This window comes from Eupeodes corollae, chromosome 1 (genome assembly GCF_945859685.1).
Source record: "Eupeodes corollae chromosome 1, idEupCoro1.1, whole genome shotgun sequence".
Classification (NCBI taxonomy): Eukaryota; Metazoa; Arthropoda; class Insecta; order Diptera; family Syrphidae; genus Eupeodes; species Eupeodes corollae.
Genome location: NC_079147.1, coordinates 231,390,314 through 231,413,272, shown reverse-complemented (window position 1 = coordinate 231,413,272; position 22,959 = coordinate 231,390,314). Strand labels below are relative to the sequence as shown.

Below are 22,959 nucleotides of genomic sequence, written 5' to 3'. Positions count from 1 at the left end.
CCCAAAAAGATCTGGGAGGTTTAGAAGTCGGGAAGTTTGTGTCGAATTGCTGTTGGGGGATCGAATTGCTGTTGGGGGATGGACAGTCTGTGTGCTTTGGAATCGATTCTAAATAGCTACGAATTATGGAGTGGCCAATGTTGTTGTTAGTCCACTGCGACGAAGCTTTGAGGCGAATAGCAGAGCTTGCAGCTATTGTTTTGCAAGAAAAGAGAGCTACAGTAGCTTATTGACTTAAGCCTCGTCTGAGAATTTTAATTGGATTCCTTTATTATAGGGAGTGTTGATAAATGGAATTTTGTATCTCCTCGAGAATAAGACCAGATCGGTTTTGTGTGGGTTAGCAGTCAGTCCACACCTATCAGCCCAAAGTATTAGTCTGTCCAAGAAATTTTGTAAGAGTTCTTTTAGGATGTTAAGATGCTTTCCTGAAACTGCTATAGCAATGTCGTCCTCATCGGCTATCACTCTGAAACCCTCCGCATCCAGACTAGTTAGGATTTCATTCACCACTAGGTTCCAGAAAAGATGGGTTAGAACACCATATTGCGGTGTCTCTCTACTAACGAATCGTCTACCAGAAGAGTTGCCCAGTTTTGAGTTAATTATGCTGCTATAAAGCATTAAATTAATTAACTCCCGAAGCTAACTCTCTGCATTTAGAGATGTTAGTGCAGATTTGATTGCAGATGTGTCCACGTTGTTAAAGGCACTTCTGATGTCAAGGAAAGCAACCATATTGAACTCTTTATGATGGAGGGAATATTCGACGGTGCGTACTAAAGTGTGTAACGCTTTTTCCACCGATTTACTTTTAAAGTAAACATGTTGAGACGAAGACAGAAGTGTTGTATCTATACTTGCCCTTAAATGGATATCAATCAATCTTTCCAAGGTCTTAAGAAGGAATGATGATATACTTATAGGTTGTAGGTCTTTAGGAATGATTTGCGAGCATTTACCTGCTTTGGGTATAAAAACAACTTTAACTTCTTTTCATGCCGATTGAACATGGACCAGGTAAACACAGCTGGTAAAAATTGAAGGCTTTTGTAACTCGGCTGGTATTATTCCATCTGGTCCTGCAGATTTAAATCGTTTGAAGCGGTTGAGAGCATATTATAGCTTATCCCTTGTGATCAGACCTTGTGGATATGTTGTATTTGAACGTTGCAAGTTTCGGTAAGAGAACTACCAGGAAAGGGAGTGTCCAATAGTAAGTTCAGCGATTCATTACTTGAATTTGTCCAGGAGCCGTCTGCATTTTTCAAGCAGCTTGGCATCGCTGGACTAGTTGAAAGAATTTTCCGTAACACAGAGGCTTCAGAAGTTTCTTCTATCATGCCACAGAAGGATTGCCAAGAAGATCGCTTAGATTTTGTACAAATCTTAATCTCTATTTAAATAAATACAAAAATAATAACAATATCAACAAATCCAGAAACAATATCAACAAATCCAGAAACTCTTCTTTGATACTCTTTTTTCCAATATTTTATTTCCATACAATTATATCTGAAATCGTAATCAGTTTCAGTATCATTTAGATATTATTCGTAACAAAACCAGAATAAATAAATCCAAAAATATCTTTAAATGCAAATCCAAAAGTAACTAAAAGAAATTAAATTAAAAAAAAAACCTGAAGCAAAGGTAATATAATAAAAAAATAAAAGAATCTAATCCAAAAGTAACTAAAAGTAATCAAATACAAAAGCAACTAGAAGTAATCGTTTCTACTTTAAATCTAGAAAGTAATCGATTCTTTTGATTACTTGAAGTAATCGTTACAAAAGATTTATTATTGATCAAAAATTGATAGCTTTCGACTTGCTCCCGAAGGGAAATAACTCGAACCTAATTTGTTTCTTATTTGGTTAAATATAGGACGTAGTAAAGTTTAATTTTTCACCAAATAGCGGAAATAAAGGCAGATAACAGTTTGGTAAGATTACTTTGTAAAATGTTGTAAACATATAATTATGCATACCACGTGACTATGTTGTCATTATGCACAGTTTGTGATTTACAATAGTTATGTATATAGATAAAGAAATTAGGCCTGATTAGATATTGTTTGATTTTCTAGATATTACCATTTGCCTAAGTAGCTGTCTTTTCATTTTTAGCTTAATTTTAAAAGAAATCTTTTTGATTTCTTCAATTTAAACCAGACAATTAAAAAAAATTGGGGTGATTTTCAAAATCATAATCTTCGTTATAACAATCTTATGATACGTTTAATTTAATATCTAAGAACAAACATTAAAAAAGTCTTGAAAAAGGAGAATGTAATAAGAAATGATAACTAAATGAGTAGGTATACCAACTTGAATGATTAAATATTTCTTGAAGGACATTCTGTAGTTTCATCCTGATATTTTTATGATTTCATATAGATATGATTGAAAATCATATGTCTAATATAATCTTCTTATTCTTGGCATCTATAGCTCTAGAAAGAAAAAATATGACAAAACCTTTTTACAATCACTGCGAACTTCTGTCAAAGAACTTTCAGTTTTCCACAAAGCGATACACAAAAACATTTGCAAAACCAATTTGTATAATAACTTCCTTGAAAACATTTTATTCTTCGTCCCTATCATATACGTCTACCAGTGTTCTTCTCCTCAAATCTGCAACTTCTTTGGCTGCTGCTGCAGTCTACAAGTACGAACAAAAAACAACAACAACATCCAATCGTTTTGTCTCAAAATAACATCAAAGGTACTTCCACTTTACCGACTTATGAATCTGGTTTTCTTCAGCAGGAAATTCAATTTATCTCGAAGAAGTAATAAGGACTAAAAGCAAAAGTATCCCCAAAGCCCACACACAGTAGAAATAAAACTGCAGACGGCACTGTGAACATGAAGCATTTCATAAGAATTCCAATCCACATATCCTGATTTTATTTTGTCCTTTTCCTTGAGCGGTAAGATTGTAATTCGAAGAAGGAAAAAGTCTTCTCTCCTCCAGAATAGAATGGAACACAAGGAAGGAAAAAAAAAAAACATTTATTCAGACGTGTGGGTAGGTATAGCGTCCTTTTTGGAAGAGACGAAGAAGTTGATCCTTGTGATTGCAGAGAAGTTTCTGCATATCCTTAAACCTCCTCTCTCTTTCATACCACAAACAATTGCTGCGGCTTTCCGCGAAATGTGTGTGCTTGGCATAGACTTGGTTAAAGGATTTCCTGCCAAATGGAATTTCAATTCTTCTTACACCAAAGGTAGATAAAAACAACAACACCAACCAAAACATCCTTGCTTCGTATAGCTTTGGCTTTAAGGCTTTTGTAGAATTTGCCGAAATTGTTTGTTGAGTGTCTAGATATGATTTCCATTTCAACTACCATCGTCATCGTTCTCGTTCTCGTTTTCGTCATCACTGGCACTGTGTGCCAAGTTCTACTTGAGTTAAGTTTAATTTAGTAGAAGACCTCAAGGATTATTTCTATTTTCATATTCATCCAAACAACATCCACACCACCACCACCTGAGAACCTGAAGTCTCGGCAAGCATAATGAATGCAAATAACAGAGAGAACAAGTCAGCAAAGATATCCTGTGAAAGTGTCATCACCGGAATCCGGAAGGCAGTAGTTTTGAGTTTGAAAAATTTGACCAACAAAACACCGCACCAATCCACCATCACTCCATCAGCTTCATCAGCATGTCATCGCCTTTGTGAACCTGGAAACTTGGAAGATTAAAACAGATTTATCCATTAAAATTTAACGGTTGACGTTTAGTCATGTTTAATTATTATTTCTGTATCACGAAAATGAGAATATAAAGTTCACCAAAGAAGGACATGAATCATATTATGAAGATGACAGAGAGCCAAATCGGGTTTTTCGCGGAGCTCGATTTTGTGCGAACACAAGAGCTTTAGAAGAAGACGACTCCTTTAAGTAAGCTGTATAACATAGGTTATTGGGAAAAATGAGTTTTTTATTGGCCTAGGATTAAACGATTAAAGGATATTGCGAGATAAACAGACTTTAATGAGAAATGTTTGATGAGTTTAAAAGTTTTATTGGAAAATAATATTATTTTGTGGCCGTATATAGAGTCTACTTTATAGAAAAAAGGAACAAAACATAATTTTTCCATCAAGGAAATTGGTTTTTCTTTATTTATGTTAAATAGACTGTCAGCGAGTAGTCCGATAAAAACTACATAAAGGGAATCTAATCCAGAAGTTTATGATTCAAGTAACTAGTTAGTACTATTTTTTTATATTTGACGTACGGTAAAGGGGTTAAGGATAGCCTTAATTTATTTACAGGATACGACACTTTTTAAGTGTTTTGAAAATAGGGAAGGATTTAAGAGGGGCACATTGTGCTTTAGGTTTTTGAGCGATAAATTGGTAGGAAAAAATAGGTTCAAGCATGTCACATTCTTGATGTGCGGCTGAAAAAGAAAAGACAATACATCCAAATTAAGGTTTCGAAGTTGGTTTTTGAAAATACCTAGAAGAACGTGTAAAAACAGAATAATTTAAGGGAAGGGGGTTAGTTTAACTGTCTATTTCAATACATGTTTGTTTTATAAAAACTTCTATAAAATTACTTTAACGAAATATATGAAATATTGCACCTTTGTTTGAGAGATGTAAAAGTTCGGCTGTAAAGAATTCAAGTTTTAATGTTTTCTTTTAGATAAGAAGAAATTTTGTTTAGGAATTTAGGAACCTGTCAAAATATAAGTTATGCAATGTGTTTCCGAAAAGAGGTTTGATTTTGGTTTTAGAAAACCAGTATGCTTTGAGAGCAATTAGTGATGTTTATTTTGTTGCAAAGAGGAAGATATGTCATAAGCATTAGGAAACGATATTTGCTGCTTCGGTTGTGGTTGAACCACTATTACCTTCTCATGAAACTGTCCATTTGCTGTTGCTAATAATTTGAGAAAGGAGACTGGAATCTCAGCTTAGCTTTCTCAATAAATAAGAAAGGAGACCCTCTAAATTGCGCCAACTACTGAGGCATTGGTCTCCTGAATATTGCATATCAGATCCACTCTGCCGTATTATGGGAACGTCTGAAGCCGTTCATCAATAACCTGGTTGGTCCTTATCAGTGTGTCTTCAGAACAGGAAAGTCCACAGTCGACCAAATATTCACACTACGTCAGATCTTGGGAAAAACCCAGGAGCTTCAAATCGATACACACCACCTCTTGATCGATTTTAAAGCCGCATAAGACAGCATCTATAGGGAAGAGCTCTACAGAGCAATGTCCAGTTTGGCATCTCTGTCAAACTTATCCGTTTATGCAGAATGACGATGAAGAATGCACGCTGCTCTATCAAGGTCAGAAAAGATATCACCGATGCGTTTGATGCCAAAAAAGGTTTAAGACAAGGCACTGTGCACCGTCATGCGACTTCTTAAACATAGGTCTATAACAAATTGTGCAAAACTGAACCGTCAACACTAGAGGCACAATCTTCCAAAGGTCCATCCAATTACTAGGATACGCAGATTATATTGACATAATTGGAAGATCAAAGCGTGGTGTCAGTGGAGCGTTTTTGAGCATTGCGACGGAAGCGAAGAAGATGGGTTTAGTGGTCAATGAGGGCACGACCAAGTATATGCTGTCATCAAAAAAGACATTGAACGACGACTTCTTGTACAAAACGTTACCATGGACAGCTATAACTTTGAGGTAGTTAAGGACTTTGTCTACATAGGTAGCGCCAAAATTCTTCGGGTGATTTTTGGTCCCGTTTCCATAGAGGGAGAATAGAGGAGAAGATACAACGACAAACTGTATGGGCTATACAGCGACACTGACTCAGTTAAGTTAGTTAGAATTAAAGTCCAACAGCTAAGACCTCTAAGTCATAAAGATCGAATGGACATCAACGCTCCAGCCCGGAAGGTCTTTGAATCCAATCCCGAGGGACTGCGAATTAAAAGAAGACCTCGACTCAGGTGGCTCATGCAGGGGGAGACAGATAGCTAGCAAAAGAGCTGGGTGGAGACACATGTTGTTTGAAGCCCTGGTCCGCCCCGAACTGTGTTTTAAATACAAATTTTAATAATTTTGATGTACTTCAAGGATTTAATCAGCGAAGTTGTTGTTGATTTGATTCTTCTCATCACTAACTTGTCTCAAAAAGTCAAATTTGTGCATCAGTTTCGTTTAACTGTCCTTGGAGGTGCTTCACGACGACGAACGTCCCAAAAGTTATTTCATTTTGCGAACTTTGATTGAATATTTTTTAAGATTTTTGAAGTGAATCTTAACAATTTATATTCCAATTGTTCCATTTTCAGTAATCGTATAGTTTTTACTTGTCAAATATCAAAAGTTTACAGTTTCAAAAATGCAAGCTGCATAATTGCCGGACTATTTAAAACTAAAACCCATAATGGAAATCCCTTTACTTAAACTTGGATTGACGACTTTGGAAGAGGTGACATTTTTGGTGAAGATGACACCCAGAAGTTTAATTGCTAAAATAAATCATTTGACCATCTAACCATATCTGCAATTATATATCCTTTTCATTTTTGGAGAATTTACACGTCAATTGAAATTACTCATAGTTATTAGGAGCCATATTGATTAACATACTATATCATTCATAAGGTCTCTGTAATTTTTTGAAACTGTATGTTTTTCTTCCAGAGCAATCTAAATAGAATATAAGTCAGCAAATACTTGCAAGTTCTTTCTCTCCCCTTAGATCTTTTAGAAATCTTCTACAATAAGCCATTCAGTAGAATATTCAAAGAGGTAATAGTTTGACGATGCTAAGAGCTTAAAGTCGATAGAAGATTTAAAACTAATCTAAAAATAATAATAAAATGAAGCACTTACTCACAGTGAAGTGTAAAGTATGTTGATGGTCTGCTAACATTTCTCAGAGCTAAACGAAAACAAGATAATTTTCTTTTTCTATGAATAATAGCAACACATGAAATTCATCAAATGAATATTCTCGTTTCAACATTCAAAGTTTTCTCCAACGTCATCCATAAATCCTTGAAGAGCAAAACTTCTTGAAATACTTTATCATATTCTTCTCTGTTTCTGATTTAATATCTGACGAAGTATAAGCTCTCTTTTCTTTTCCTTTTATATTCCTCAACGATTCATTAACCCTTCAACAAAACAAAGGAATACAAGTATGAGAAAAAACAAATCTAAGTTAACTAAAAATCCACCTACATTCTCATAATTTTAAATGTTTCGTTCCCATGTTAACCGTCTTTTAACACAACTATTCTTGAGTATGCTTAAGTTCCTAAATGCTCACTCTAGCTGACATCTTTAGATTGTCTTGTATTAATAAAGCCCTTTGTTTGGCTACTGCATACCTATTATTGTTTTTATTTATGTATATATTTTTTTTTTATGTTTCGAACAGATTACTTTATTTGGGTATGAGGAGCGAGGACAGTAAAAAAAATATCCTTTAAAGCTCTGAATTTACTCACTTCCAATATATACTCCTATGTATAATATTCACACACACAGAATACAATGGAAAGTCCTGCAGGAAACATTTGCAGTTGGAATGCTAACTCCGAACAAAACAGGATATAGAAAGAAAATGCACAAGCTCATGTACATATGTATGTATGTAGGGAACGAGTATCAACAACAACAAGAAAAAATATAGAAACAAAAAAAGTACATAGAGCAGAAAACAACAAACTTTAGCATAAAATTTCCATGAATTTCATGGATGCACTTAACATCTCATCCGTGCCTCATTCGGTGTGTATTTGCATTCTACTATCCTCACATTCTCTGGTGTTGTAGTTTCTCTAAACCTGCATCCTTTGTTGTCCACCAACTACACCATCCACCCAATACCCAAACCCTTTTTTCTAAAGCATAGTACAAGTGGTAGTCTTCCTACCTGAGTTCAGTGTTCAGGGCGGGATTATTTAAAGTCTGATCTTTAAAAGTCGCTTTCCTAGGGACTTTTGTCTGTGTCACTAAAAGAAATGGGATTGCATGGTTTTAAATCTGAAATTTGGAAAATAGTTTCTGGTGTGCCACAGGGCTGATTTTTGTCTCCTACTCTGTTTTTCTTATATTATTTTGATTAAACTCTGTTTGAAATCATTGTTAAGTGTGAACTGTTGAATCAAGTGGAGTACAGTGTTTCAAATACTGAAATGGGGTGGCCTGATCAATTTAGGGACTTCAACTAACCATCGCGATCGGTCTCAATATCTCAGCTATTCACACAGTAGCCTGAGGAGTATAAAGCGCAAAGATCTCGGGTTGTTCGCTTAAAAGTCCAATTGATTCAGCAATCGAAGGGGCACCAATATCCTTTTTGGAATTTAGGCTTAGATCAGCTTGTTATATTACAGGCATGAAGCAAATACTTTCACAGAGATTTACATTTTAGTGGGAATAGTAGAGTTAGGACGTTATTGGACAATTTTCCTTCAAAAAGGAGGTTGGGAATACCGAAATTACAGATTTAACCAATTGAAACAAAAGACATGCATTTAGACGCTTCTAGCAAGACAGCCATTGTTTAGGTTTCGAGGAATTTTGTAAATTCAGGAATTCGTTTGTTGTCAATGATTTCCAAATCTACAATCCCTAACTTCAGTTGCTAGAGTACTTACAAATCATGACATTCACAAATCCGCTCGACCGGATAGTATCCCCGCTATTGTTCTGAAGAGGTGTTCTTTAACGCTTGCAAAACCACTGCATAAGCTTTTTCATTTGTCCTATTCTACGGGTCTCTTTCCGAGTGGATGGAAAACAGCATTTGTCTAGCCTCCCGCAAATCCTCCTCAGCATTTAACTATCGTCAAATTGTTCTTACGTCCCTTCTTTCTAAGGTCATGGAAAAGCTGATCAATATCTTGAAGATCAGAATGACTGATCCACTGTTGATCTCATAGTTTATCTCACCGAACAGTCGTACATCGTTTCGGAGAAAGAGAAAAAAAAATGATTACACTTGATATTTCAAATCCATTTGATAAAGTTGGACACCAAGCTCTCTTATCGATAATGAGTGCATTTGGTATTGATGAATCCCTTCTTCGTTGGGTTACAAATTATATTTCGGACCGTTCAATTTAAGTATTGGACGGGTTCACATCTGATATCCAAAAAATAAACGCTGGTATGCCCCAGGGCTCTCTTTTGTCTCCGACCCTCTTCCTTATTTCTATAAATGATCTTTTGTCTGAAACTTCTAACTCACTAAATTTTTTCGCTGATGACACTACGCACAGATTTCCATATTCGTTTTTAGATTGTCATCCTTATTCTTCAAATGTAGACTACTAACGGCAGAATATGATAGGCTCATTAAATTGTGATATTGACAGTATTATTCAATGGGGTATAAAAATTCGTCTAGAATTTAATGCATGAAAGGCTCATTGTTGTCTACTGTCTTACTGCCTTACAAAGCGTACCCCTCTTCCAATTCCAATATCCATGAGTAGTGCTTGCATTGAGGGGACTGGAAAGCTTTTAGTGCTAGGTACATGCAAACCACTTGTTGTGGAGTGATCACATATTCGACATGACAAAAAATGCTACTAACTGTTTAGGTTTTCTCCGACGATGCAAGAAGTTCGTTTATCCCTTCTGATCTGGCTATAATTTATAAACCTATAATTGTCCAAAACTTGATTACAATTCCCATGTTTGAGCAGGTACTCTTATAACCCACTCGAGTCTTTTGGACAGAATTCAAAAGAGAGCCCTAAAAATGATAGGTGATCGTTCAACTTTTACATCTCATTATTTTATCGCTACTTCCATAAACAATTCTTGAAGGAAATAGTTAGTTGCATTCCCACCCTTAAAGAATTCAACCTTAATACCCTTTCTTTTAGGAATGCTCATCAGTTTACCCTTGACCCTAATTTTGGTCGTACAGTACAGAGATTCTTTTCTTAGTCGTACTACACGAATGTGGAATTCTTTACCAGAATAAATATATCCCACTCATTAAAATGTGCAGGCATTCAAAACAAATGTGCATCCTCCCTTCTTTATTATTCGCATTAAGTATAATCATTATAAGGGTATTCATATCCAGTTAAAAAATGTTAAGTATCTCACATATTTTTCAAAAAATTCGTATTAATAGTAAGTTTTCACCTGCCAAGCATTAATCTTAGAAGAACCTTGAAGCTTTTATGCTAAAATGGTTCTTACAAGGAAAAACAAAAAATTTGCCCTATACAATGAATTATTATTCAAAAACATAAAGGAATATCATGTAAGGTTTTTCAAAACTTTAGGTATAGAAATGAAGACCCATAAGTCATCTCATAACTAATGACAAATTACGAAAACTATATAAGTGAGGTAGTGAAATAATTTAATACCATTTGCTGGAACAAAAATGAAGTAGCTCTTATGTGACATTTTACTAAGAGGAAAAAGTAAAACATAAATATCTAAGTTTCGTTTAAGCAAATCGACCTTAAACTGATTCTGTAAACTGAAGTTGTCATCTTTTCGCAGTTAATTCTAACCTTTAAAAATATTAGAATTGAGAATTTCGAGAACTTCAAATGAAGGGCAGTTTTTGTTTTTAAATGAAATTAAATTCAAACTGGCCTTTAACTTGCCAAAATGTTACAGTCCGGCCATTTCTGCCTCGTATATCTATATGTGTCCCATTTTAGGGATTCTCTTTCTGAAACTGGTGCTATATTTTGCAGCTGGCTTCCCGGATCCCGGATGTTTACGTTTTATTTGTATTGGTGTTATCTGCGCGAGATTTTCTGTTGTTCCCTGTGAATAGTGTTTGCTGAGGATGAAGCTGTTCGGTCGAAAATAATATTAACAACAAAAAATCTCAAAAAAAAAGTACCAGTTTTACAAACCCACTCGTTTAGGTCGAGATGGTCGGGATATTCGAGAATCCTTCGCTGTCGTCATGTATCACAAAGATTCCACTCTCTATTCTTTTTTTTTTATTATATAGGAAAGGGAAACAGCTCTTGGAAGTATCATATAGATAGAAACCTTCATACTCGTAGATATTTGGTTGAGCTTTTCAGAGGGATTGACTGGGTTTATTTCGTGCTCTCCATATAATAACTCATATTTCGAGGGAATATATATCTACTCGTTCTCGTACTACATGCCATTACACGCAATACGGCTTCCACATAAATGATCCCCCAGACGTGCGAGTGCTCGTTTATACATATGTTATTTTCCCGCCGCCGCCGCATCAAATATACACAGGATTTGTTTTGATCCTTTGCGTTCAGAGGCGAGTTTTTAAGAAAATTAAAATTAATTTTTTTTAACGTTGTTGTCCTTATGGTGGATGACACAGTCGAGTCGGTCGGCTGTATGGTGATGATTTATTACAATATGTTGAATATATTTTATAATGGGAGCTGGTGGAAGCGCTTTTAAGCCATAAGATGTGATGTCAAGGTGTGGAGAGTCTGGAAGGTGCGATAATAGGGGTTCTTTTTAGTAAAGGGTTGTTGCAAAATTACACACCCGGAAGGACATCATCTGGGAGTATATAATGTGCCTAAAGGGGGCTCTGAATATGTACATAGATGGGCGCTTACAAGATGTCTCAAGTGCTCATTATGATGGGCATCAGGGATTTGCAACATTATGAAGATGACAGTGAAATGTCGGTTATTTATTCAGATTTTTTTTTCTATATTTACCGTCGTTTTTGTTGTCGTCGTCTCCGCAATTAAAATTTCAAGGATTTAAAAACAAGGCCAGAAAGCTGAATGTAAAAAGATTCTTGTATAGAATTTTTTCGACGAGGGGCTCGCTGTACTTATAGAATTCATGTGGAATATGAATTATTACGTGTTATTTAGCCTTACACGTTAAAAAAGTTCAAATAAAAGGAAGGTTTGTATATCTATCAAAAAGGATATTGAAATTTTCTACAGATATTATCATGTTGCGTTTTCGATCTACATATATCCAACTTCTTTACACAAGTTATTTATGAGTTGACTGCAGTGAGATTTATCAAGCATCAGTTCGGTGTTCATATCATATTTAAAGGTAGTTAAGCTTTGGGTTATATCAACCCAAAAACAAACATTCAAAAAAGTAAGTCTGGCTTAGAAAATCAAGATTGGAAGTCTCAATAGTAAATGCGTTATGTAGTATCATATTAAAAAGTACGTTTACACCAAAGTGAACTTTTAATGTTATCATTGTTTTTAGGAATAATATACATTAACCTGGAGTGAATATTAAAACAAATTGTTTGTTACTCTGTTATCAATTGGGGATACTATCTTAGGTCAAGCAGACGATTTGAATTTTTAAAAAATGAATACCTTATATTCAAAAATTCTTCCCTCAAATCAGAGTTATTTAAAATAAGGAAGGTATGGTTTTTACTTTCAGCTGTCCCAAATTACTTCAATTGCAAAGGATATCAAGGCCTTCAGTTTAATTCTTCCTTTAATTCAGAGTAGTTTTTTTTTTATTTTGTTGAAGTAATGTATCCAACCAATTGCTTGCATCGTAAGAATCTAAAAAAAGGGGAAAATACGAACAGTTTTTAAAAATTACGTCTGATATTCAAAGTATTTCTACTGCAGCTTTGGAATGTTTGTCTGACAGTACTAATTTCTACTGAATTATCAGAAAGTGAAATCAACTAATTAAATCGAACTATAGAATTGGGCTACAGCTTGTGATAGAAATGAGCTAGCCAACACCGGCTGCTATGCTGGATTTAAACGTCATGATTAGTGAAAAGTCATCCAAAGTAATACTTCGTATAAAATAACGACTAGAGCGTCAAAAAGTCCGTCTAGGTCTACAATGCGAAGCTGCAGGTTTTAGAAAATCTATACCCTCACTTTTGTTGACTTTCTGGAAAAAATGTTTTAATTTCGTACAATCTTAGTAACTTTTTCGGTCGCTTTTTATAGTGGTTTGTGTGTTTATTACATGCAAATGAGCTACTGTTGCGTCATATGTTTACCAATCTCGATGAATCAACAACCGGCCCCAATAGTTTCTAAGGAAGCATTGGGAAATTGCTTGAAAAGTGCCTTGACTTGAAAGTGGAAAATTTTGAAGCAATATTTGCAAAACTTCCGGATGTAGATGCTGACTCTTTAAGCATATATCAAAAATATTTGCGTCCAATATGCTCAGCTATTTCTAGAGGTTCAATTTTCCCGCTTTAGCCAGTAAGGATCCAGGAAAGCTGGAACATTCCCGATGGCATACTTGTGTATTCTTCGGCATATGTTGGCATAGAAAATCATTCGGATAACTTCAAAGAACTTGTGATATTCATTGTGAAAGTCCACGCACCAACCTGGTTTGACATCAAAACAAAGCCCTCAATAAAATTTGGTCCGAGTCACATTTTCAACATTATTAAAAGGTAATTGTAGTCGTGGGATGACCTTAAGAACATCGTTATAAGAACTATCCCAAGAAATTCGTTCTTCGTTCACCCAGAATATTTGTTGCTAGATATGTTGCAAGAATACCAATCACACATAAGAAACCTAGCTCTCCGAAGATAAAGGCAAGACAACTGACAAAATTCAATCAAGTTCGTGAGTTTCAACTTACTCAACTACAAATAGATGCATCTAAATTTTACGAATTAATAGACTAGTCAAAGGAAAAAGCATTATAACTACCGATGACACTCAAATACAGTGATACAGAAACATCCAATATCATTTCTTCAAAGGACATCTAAATATAATAGTTAATAATGTTTTTGCAAAAGTTCCCTTGTCGTACTCAAGCAAAAGAACGTTGCGTTAAGCTTGTTACCGAGGCTTCATTATCTGTTTGTGGATAAGATGGAAGAGACGGCTACATTAGAGCAAAGATCAAATGCAGGTTAGAACTACAGTTTTTTGAAACAAAACCGCAATATATCAACGGTACCATAGTTTCAAACTTTATCAGGAACTTGTTGTCATAATATCGAATGAAGTTCGGTTTTGTAGGAATTTTAGTTATTGGCACATTTTCTCTATCTAATTTTCCAAAGGTACAACTTACAAAAGTATTTTAAAAAAATCACCCAAGTAATTTTTAAACTGTATAATTTTCGCAACCCTGTGATTTTACCAACACAAAAATATTACATTAATATTTTTAAAGTTAGTAGTTTCCGAATTGATAATTTAATTTGTCAATTTCAAATCACTTGTTTTTGACTGCGTTTTGTTTAAAAAAATGACGGGTTATTAATTTCGTGGTTTCACAAGTATGGGCCTGGAACTTGAAATCTGTCCAAGTTAGTTGTTAAACCAATTTATTTTTTCTGTTGAAAGTCTGACATTTACCACAGCAACATTAAAGGTTGAAAAGCTTCTTCGATAATTTAATGCATAGTCACAGAACTTGAAGAGACTTGTCCACCCAACGGATTCGTTCATTACACCAAAAATGTTGTCTCTAGAGAAGACACTATATTTAAAAAAGAGAGTCTATTATTGAAATAATTTGTGCGATAACATTCGAAAAGCTATCTTGCCAGTTATCTATGTTAAACTCAGCTCAAAGGAAACATTATGCAACCGGCCAAGTTGAGTCCATTCTTTAAATGTCGATTCTTCGGCTCGCAAAAGAACTTTCTTGATAGATGTGTGAAGATTCGAACTTGGTTTACTGATCACTCTTGCTAGAAAATCTGCATGAAATTTCAAATTTTTAGCATAAATCGGCGCAATTCCAGACTCAACATGAATTGCATAGGTTGGAGTCGAACTAGGTAACCGAACCAATCTTTTGAAAAAGAGGCGTTACATCAACTCCAATTCTTCAAAATAGTAGTGACCAAAAACTTGAATTCTATAAGACAAGCAAGTGTTAGTGGTTGCTTAGAAAACTAGGTATTTAGATCCTAGAAGAAAGTTGGCCACATTGTGTTGAGAGTTACTTTAGCTTCTTTACTTTTATGCTGAACATATTTATTAAAGCCACCGTTAGCAGACATCAACACTTCCAGATATTTGAATTTCTGTACTATTTCAATAGGTTGGTTGTTAGGGAACCACCTTTATTCTCTTAACCTTCTACTACTACGTGCCTCAAATACAATTATCTTTGTTTTCTCTGAGTTTATTTTAAGGTCCCCGATGTTGCAGTACGTTAGGACCCTATTGATTTGTAGCTGGAAAGAAGATGGGTAACCCGCTAACATGACCAAGTCATCCGCATAAAGAAGTACTTTTATACGAATATCAGAAAAACAAACTCCACCGGTAAATTATCTGAAATATCATCGATGTAAAGGCCAAACAATATTGGCCTGAGGATACATCCTTGGGGAACACCTGCAGTAGTTTGAAACCAATTTGAAATCTCAGCCCCATCCCAAACTGTAGCATAAGTTTTACATACAAATTTTGTATAGACATTTAGAAATTTTCTAGATATACCAAGTGAGGCCATTTTGTAAACGAGTGCTTTTCGTTTGACGGTATCAAATGCAGCTTTTAAGTCGATTAAGCAAGCATACATCTTCTTTTTATTTTGGATGAATTTGTTAGCAATACTCGATAAAGCATAAATTTGGTCAACCGTTGAAAAGCCCTCATGAAAACCAGCTTGAAACATACTTAAGCAATTGTTTGATTCTACCCAACTGATAAGCCTTTTGTATAGGATTTCTACTAAATAATTTTCTAATAGAATTTAATGTTGAAATACCTCTACAGTTCTCAGATAAACTAGCATCACCTTTCTTAAATATTGAAAATTGAACAGCTCTATTAAAACTCGTGGGAAAGAATCGTACAAGTTGTTATAAAAAGAAAGAAGACATTGCTTCCATTCTAAAGATCAGTTTTTTAGAAATTTAGCGGGAATGCCATCAATTCCTGGGGACTTATTGTTTTTCATATTAAAAGAGTGCCAGTTCATCAAGGACTATTACAGAATCAAGCAAATCATTGGCTGTGTCTGGGCAAACATAATGAAACGATTGCAAGGATGGGAAATGGGATGCCGCAACTTCAGCTTGTAATACACTTCAAGACATACGATTGTTTCCAGCCAACTTCCGTACATTATACATACATTAAAAGGCTTGTGTTATAAGGTTGTTGTTTACTAATCATACAAATTTCGAGTTGACAAATATGTCTTCTAGATTTTTTGTTGCATTATAATACTTTTTAAAATTCATATCAATTAAGTGCTTGGTTAATAAATTATTGAATCGATATATTTTTTAAACTTTTTCTTTTATGTATGAATTTTAATATATTCCTTCTAAGAATGCCAATTTATTGGTTTCATCAATCAAAATGAAGACTATAATAACATAACGTAGAGGAGGAATTATGTGTACGAATACGAACAATATATGTTGGCTCTCGCACACATACAAAAACATACTATTAAAATAGAAATGTTTCTATATGATTTTGTTGAGAACTGTTTGTTGCCTTTTTAAACTAAATAAATTTATTGCGAGTCTTAATAGATAAAATAAATATGTTCAACAAATATATATAGAATATATGTTACACATTTTATCAATGTTACATTTTAAATAACCATTAAAATTAAGAGACCGAATCAAAATGTGTAAAATTTGTGTAGGTTTAATTTAGAAAAGAAAAGCTATTTTTTCAAAATTTAAATGCTACACGTAGTTGAGTTTATAAAGTTTATATCAAATTATAGATAAGTTTGTTTTTAAGTTCATTTTTTTCTCATGATTTTATTGTTTATAATAAGGAAATTTCAAGAATCATTGACCTAATTTCGGAACTGGCTATGTATTTTTTTTATTATTATTTTAATCTGAAATGAATCATTCTTTAAATTATGCCTGAAAGACATTTAGTTTAAAGGATTTTAATCGCAAATGTTTGTTGACCTATTTATCTAAAAATATGTTAAATAGGTGATTGTATTTTTGTATCCAGAAATATGTAAAATCACATATCGGAGGACGTTTATCAAGAACAAAATAACACAATGCTCATCACAGATGCATTGTCGAAGTTTTTGAAGACTGCTCAACTTAAGGTGCGGAAAGAAGATGGCATCATTGGATTTCCCATTTTTGATCCCAATCATTCACGAGTGGTGTCCTGACATTGACACAAAAATTGGGCGTGACAATTTGAAAGATTTTGATGTCCTACCTTGTGTACGTCCTTCTTTGATGGGACGATCAAAAGCTTGGTTCGACAAATATGGATATCAGCATTACTCTTGGTCTGACTTACGATTATCTATTATGCACGCATTTTGAGTGGGACGGACATTGTGGCTCAACTCAAAAAAGTTGCTAACTCCGAAAGCAAAGACTTTGGATCTTATTCTGATTTTGTGATGGAAAAAGTATCACAGATAAACCGGTTACCATTTGAAGTTCCAGAGGATAAAATTGTCAAAATAATTATTGGCTGTATAACAAATTTGGGATACAAAAATTCTCTGTTGTAAACCTCGATTCAATGCTTAATAGGCCATTTATCATCTATTAGTGAGCAACCTCGAAGACAACAAGATGCATCTGTTTAGAAAGATGGAATCAATAAAAGATTATTCAACACCAAACCAAGTGATGAAGACAACTTTGGGTTACGGTGCTATCTTTTTCCAAAGAATAAATGGACAGCTGTATGAAGTAGCTTACTTTAGCCAAAATACAAAACTTCATGAAGAAAAATATCACAGTTACGAGTTGGAAACGCTTGCTGTAGTAAACGCTGTCAAAAACTTCCGAAATAATTTGCTAGGAATCAGGTTTACTATTGTAATAGACTGCAATGCATTGAAAGGAACTAAAGAAAATAGATGAAAAAACATTTCTGGATGCCTAGAATGTCAAGAAATGTACCTACGAAAATTTGTAGAATCATGCTTGATTTGTCTGGTAGCAAAAAGACAACCCTCCGGAAAAAAACAGTGTTAACTGCATCCTATTGAAAAAAAAACCGATACCTTTCCACATCATTCATATCGATTGTATGGGTCCATTTCATAAAAAAAAAACAAGGAAGATAGCCGTTACATTTTAATATTCGTATTTATAATTTTGTTTCCGTGCAAGACTTTACAAGCAAAAGAAACTATTTAACATTTAAACAACTTTGTTACGCTGTTTGGAGTTCCAGCTAAAATTATTAGTGACAAGGGAACGGTATTAAACACCACACAATTGCACTGGGTATAAGCAGAGCAAACGGACAAGCTGAGAGATACGTTGATACAGTGGCAAATCTCTTACGGACTAATTTGGAACTCCACATGGAATGGACAAGCTATGTCAGTCGAGTTCAACTGGCCCTTAACACAACAACTGGACTTTCACCTTTAGAAGTTTTAACTTGAATCAGATAAACGAATTCGTGAAAATGCTGTGTAAATGAAGACAAGGTTTGACAATGGTAAATGTACTAAACTAGAAATAGGTGCTACCGTTCTATACAAGAGCAATCAAATACGGAAGTCTAAGCTAGACGTTCACTTTAAAGGCCTTTACGGGGTCATAAGCGTGTTGCCGAATGACAGGTACAAGTTGGAAAAAATCAATTCCAAAATTGTTATAGTTGCTGCAATAGAAACTATTAGACCAGTTCCAAAAGAAAATTAGAAACATTATGTGATAATGTAAGTTTTATGTTTCGTTATTAAATTTTATTAAATTGTTACCAAGTAATTGGCTGAAGTTTGAAGAACTTTTGGTTTTTAATAATTATTATCTTATGTGTGCTTGGGCAAGTTTATGTTCGAGAGCTAAACCTCTGAGCTTAAAGTTGGTTGATTGTGGATTGTTTTAGAATACTAGTAGACAAGTTGTTTGCCTCTGAATTACTTAGGTTTTGTGGCAAATAAGACAAGTTTACGCTTGCGAGCTAAACCTCTGAGCTTACTATTTGTGTTGAATTGTTTTCAAATCATTATTTTGTTTCAAAATAATGACGGTTATGGATTGTTTCATCGAGAACGATGAAAAGTTGAAAAGTTCTTTGTTCTAAACAACTTTACATGATCACTTTGAAAATGAACGTACAAACATTGAATAATATTTGTATGAAATGTCGTTCAGAATTAATATAAATAAATGAATCAGTGCTCCTGGAGTTCATTATTGGACTGTGAAAGGAGTAACCCAGAAGGTTGGCACAGAATCGATTGCTCGGAACTTATCATATATTTATGTATTTATTATTTTATTTCAATCTACAAAAAAATATGAGTGGGATTTTGGCAAGATGTTCAAAAATTGAGTTAAGTGCCAAAACCTCTTGCTTACTTACAAATGCTACAAACAAGACTGATAAAATGATTGTATCAAGTAATGAACAATGTTAACTTTCTTTCTATGATAAGAGCTTGGCTAACATTGTAATTTCAAAAAAATAATTAAACTATACAATATTAATATTACAAATATTAATAAAAAAATTCCATTTTTCAAATACCACGTACTCAATTAACTTCACAGTTCTTAGATATTTCAACTAAGTTAAGACTGCCAAATATAATATGCATTAGCTGTTCACTATTTCAAATTCTTTAAGCCAAAATGGAAACAACTTCAACTAAGTTGAAGCATAATAAGAAATTTAAATCGAGTAATATTTCAATTATAAGGGCTGATAGTTATATTTCCGATCTAATAATAAAAAAAGAGGCCACACTGATAACTTCCCATCCCGTCTGTCGATTTGTCTTGCTTAAAAGTTTGTCTATATGTACTCGTATCAATTTTTACCAAATTTGCGTACTATTTTTTGTAGATTCTATTTTTTATGAAAAAACGGACTGTTGGATTTTTATATAAAAATTACTGAATATCGAAAACAATATTTTCTGTGAAATAAAATAAGTTTTTGAAATTTTTGAAAAGATATTTGAGTCGAAAATCAATTTTTACCAACTTTTGTTAAATATTTTTTATGTTTTTAATTTTTTGTACATAAACTGTCAATTCGATTTTTCTCAAAATTTTATCAGATGTCAAAAACATTATTCTTCGTTGCACAAAATTGTTTTGGAGATAAAATCATATTTTTAGTCGGAAAATTTTGGAGGTGACACATTTTTTTTCAGTTTTTTTTTATTTATAAAAAAACCGTTTTGATGGATTTTTTTTTTAAATATACTTCTTTGATATCACGTTACAATATATTATATAAAATTTAATTCAAGTCTCTAGCGTTTTTAGTTCGTAAGATTTTAGGGTTAGCCAAAATTTTCACCTTTTTTCAAACTGCTATGGTAAAAAAAACCATCCTTGCAATTTTCTCGAGAGTCCTTTCTGCATCTTTCTACCTTATTATCTAAATAACAAAATTTATTTAAAAACGATAACTCTTCTGGTTCTTGAGCTATGGGCGACGAAAAAAACGACGAAAATTCCGACGTATGGACGTACGGATGTACGAACGTACGTACACACTCACGCACAGACATCTTTCAACAAATCTTTTATTTCGACTGTAGGGACCTTGAAACGTCGAGACATGTCAAAATTTTCCATTCCGCAAATCGGATTGATTACAACAACTTCCTCTGGGAAACTTACATTTTTTAGTACGATTGTTCATTTTTATTTTCAGCTTTGGCCATGCAAATTTTTTTCAAGTGGCAACCGTGAACCTGCCACTTAACCCAAATTTTATAGTTTGTCGAAGCTGAGGAGTTGCGCATGGGCCAGTAACAATATTTTTGAAATTAAATAAGTCCTTAATAAAAACTTTACAATATTTGTAAGAGGCAACAACATTGAATACCCCGTTTGATTTCTGTTGAGAATTAACACAATAAATCTTAAAGTTGGTCTGAAAAATACTTTTGATAATATACCGCTCCAAACACCGAATGATCAAAGACCAAAACATTGCACAGTAAAATGTAAGATCGCTCACATTTTGTTCTGTTTCAATATTGTCCTTCTGTCTGTATTCGCCCCTAAAGCCTTCACCTGATACCATTGGGTCGATTAATTTGACACTCGAAAATTAAGGTTTTTGAGCAGGTTAACTCCAACCGTTCTTTGCAGTTTTTCAAGACTAAAAATAACACTAGTCCCCAAACAATTTTTTTTGTTTCTCAAATGGCCCAATATAATTTATGAATTTGTCTCTAATTTTTTTTTAACAAACGAGTAGTTTCTTTCAATACAAAATATATTTTTCAAAAAAATAAAAAAGCTTTTGAAATTTTAAACATAAACTTATGGTATAATGGTTTATAATACCAGTTTGAATTGACCGCTTTAAGTTCCTCAAGTGTGCTGTAACAATAATATGTCGGATACAGCTTTCACAAAGAAGCACAATTTCTTTAAAAGTATACTTCGAACACGAAAAACTTGAGTTGAATTTGGTTCATTTTGATAATCCATAAAGTCTTCTGTCTTGGGTTTATTGGCAAGGTAAAGTAATTCATATAAGCCCTTTTTTTGCTGAGCAAGCTTTAGAGTAAGCTGATTTGAACGTGAAAATACGTGTTAATGGTTCTCATACAGGTCTGGTCAAGGATAAGGCTTCAACATCAAACGTGGACTAAACTGGTTGTTGAATTCTTGTCCTGTTAATCCAAGTGTAAAACGCAAAACTTAATTTCATAAAATAAATCGCTACCAAAACAATCAGTGAAAACTTTTCAGCTTTCAGGATGGAGTTTCAAGCTCTTTTTGTGGTAATTTAGTCCCGATTGAGAACTAAGATCACTTTCCCCAAAATCTTGTTGTATTGTTACATTGACTTTAAGCTGGAAACATAACAGGTTTTGGATTAAGCGTTGTAGAAATGTATCCTAAGTTCCTCCAATTATAGAGCACACAATAGCATTAAAATCTGTTTAGTTGGTTTCAGAATCTCTTCACAATTTAGAGTTTTTTTTTGTCTTTATTTTCAAGGTCACATAGGGAGCTACAGTTACACACATTTTTTTTCTATTTCAAGCCCTCATATTTTCTTTATGATATTTCCAATGTGGTGTTTTCAACTTTACGTTTAGCTGGGAACAACACAAGTTTGATATCGAAGGTACTTTTGTGCTGAACCGTGACATGAGCTCTTCATTAACACAAAAACAACATTAACTTTTCGAATCTTTAGAAGTTCGAATTTCGAGTTTCGATTATAAGGTTTTCGGGCCTGAGATTTAAGCAAATGATAATAGTCTCATATTTTCGAACGCTTTTAGGGTGTTCATAAAATACCTTGCCTACACATTTTATCCGACTATTGATAATGAAAAGGTTATGTTCCTTACCTACCTACATTTCGCGCAAAACCAACAAAATAAAAGGGCTTCACTTGATGTCTCATGAATACAGGTAGAGATGTTCATGAGATATGAATGTACATACATCACAATTCGGTGAGTTGAGGGGGGAAGTCGCGAACATTAAAGGAAAACAAAGAACGCAAATTGAAATATTGCTAATCATCATTCCACAATCACATCACGTAAGTGTGACCAAGTAAACGGCGGATTTTTGGTCTTTTTTTTTCATATCGCTTGCTGTAAAAATAAGAAAAAGAGTATCTTTTTGGAGCCACTGCTGGTATAGCAAAAGGTTTGTGCCCAATACTGGTTATTAAATTGATAAGGGACTTATAGGGTATTTCGTTTTGGGTAACACCTTTTCTAGAGAAATAAGATATTTGTATGTACATATATTTAAAACCGCACCAATAATAATTTTTGAATGCCTTAACGATCTAAATTATTGTATCGATCGAAATTGGGTTGGGTTTGTAGATAAATATTAACGCACTTGACGCTTCACCGTATATTTTCGAATTGGAGGGGGTTGTTGGCCGGGCCGTTTTCTGTATTAAAAGAAAAAAAACAAGCAGCGAACTTCGTTAACAACACACACCTTGGGGTCCGCGCGATGCGTTTTTTTTTTTCAATTTTTGTTAATTTTAATTTCGTTGTTTTGAATCAAGAACCGAGTCCGTTCAACGTCTCATTTGCGGAACAACTGAGCGGCTATAGGTTTGGGGTGGCTCCGTAT

At 34.0% G+C, this 22,959-nt stretch overlaps 1 protein-coding gene across 1 annotated transcript in view; it reads right to left on the bottom strand.

Annotated features, from left to right (window-relative positions):
* LOC129954200 (death-associated protein kinase related) overlaps window positions 1-22,959 on the bottom strand; it is a 173,251-nt gene extending 150,292 nt beyond the window's left edge. The window contains exon 1 of the mRNA XM_056067943.1: window positions 22,822-22,959. The gene's annotated coding sequence lies outside the window, so the exon portion shown is untranslated. The remainder of the gene's footprint in view (window positions 1-22,821) is intronic.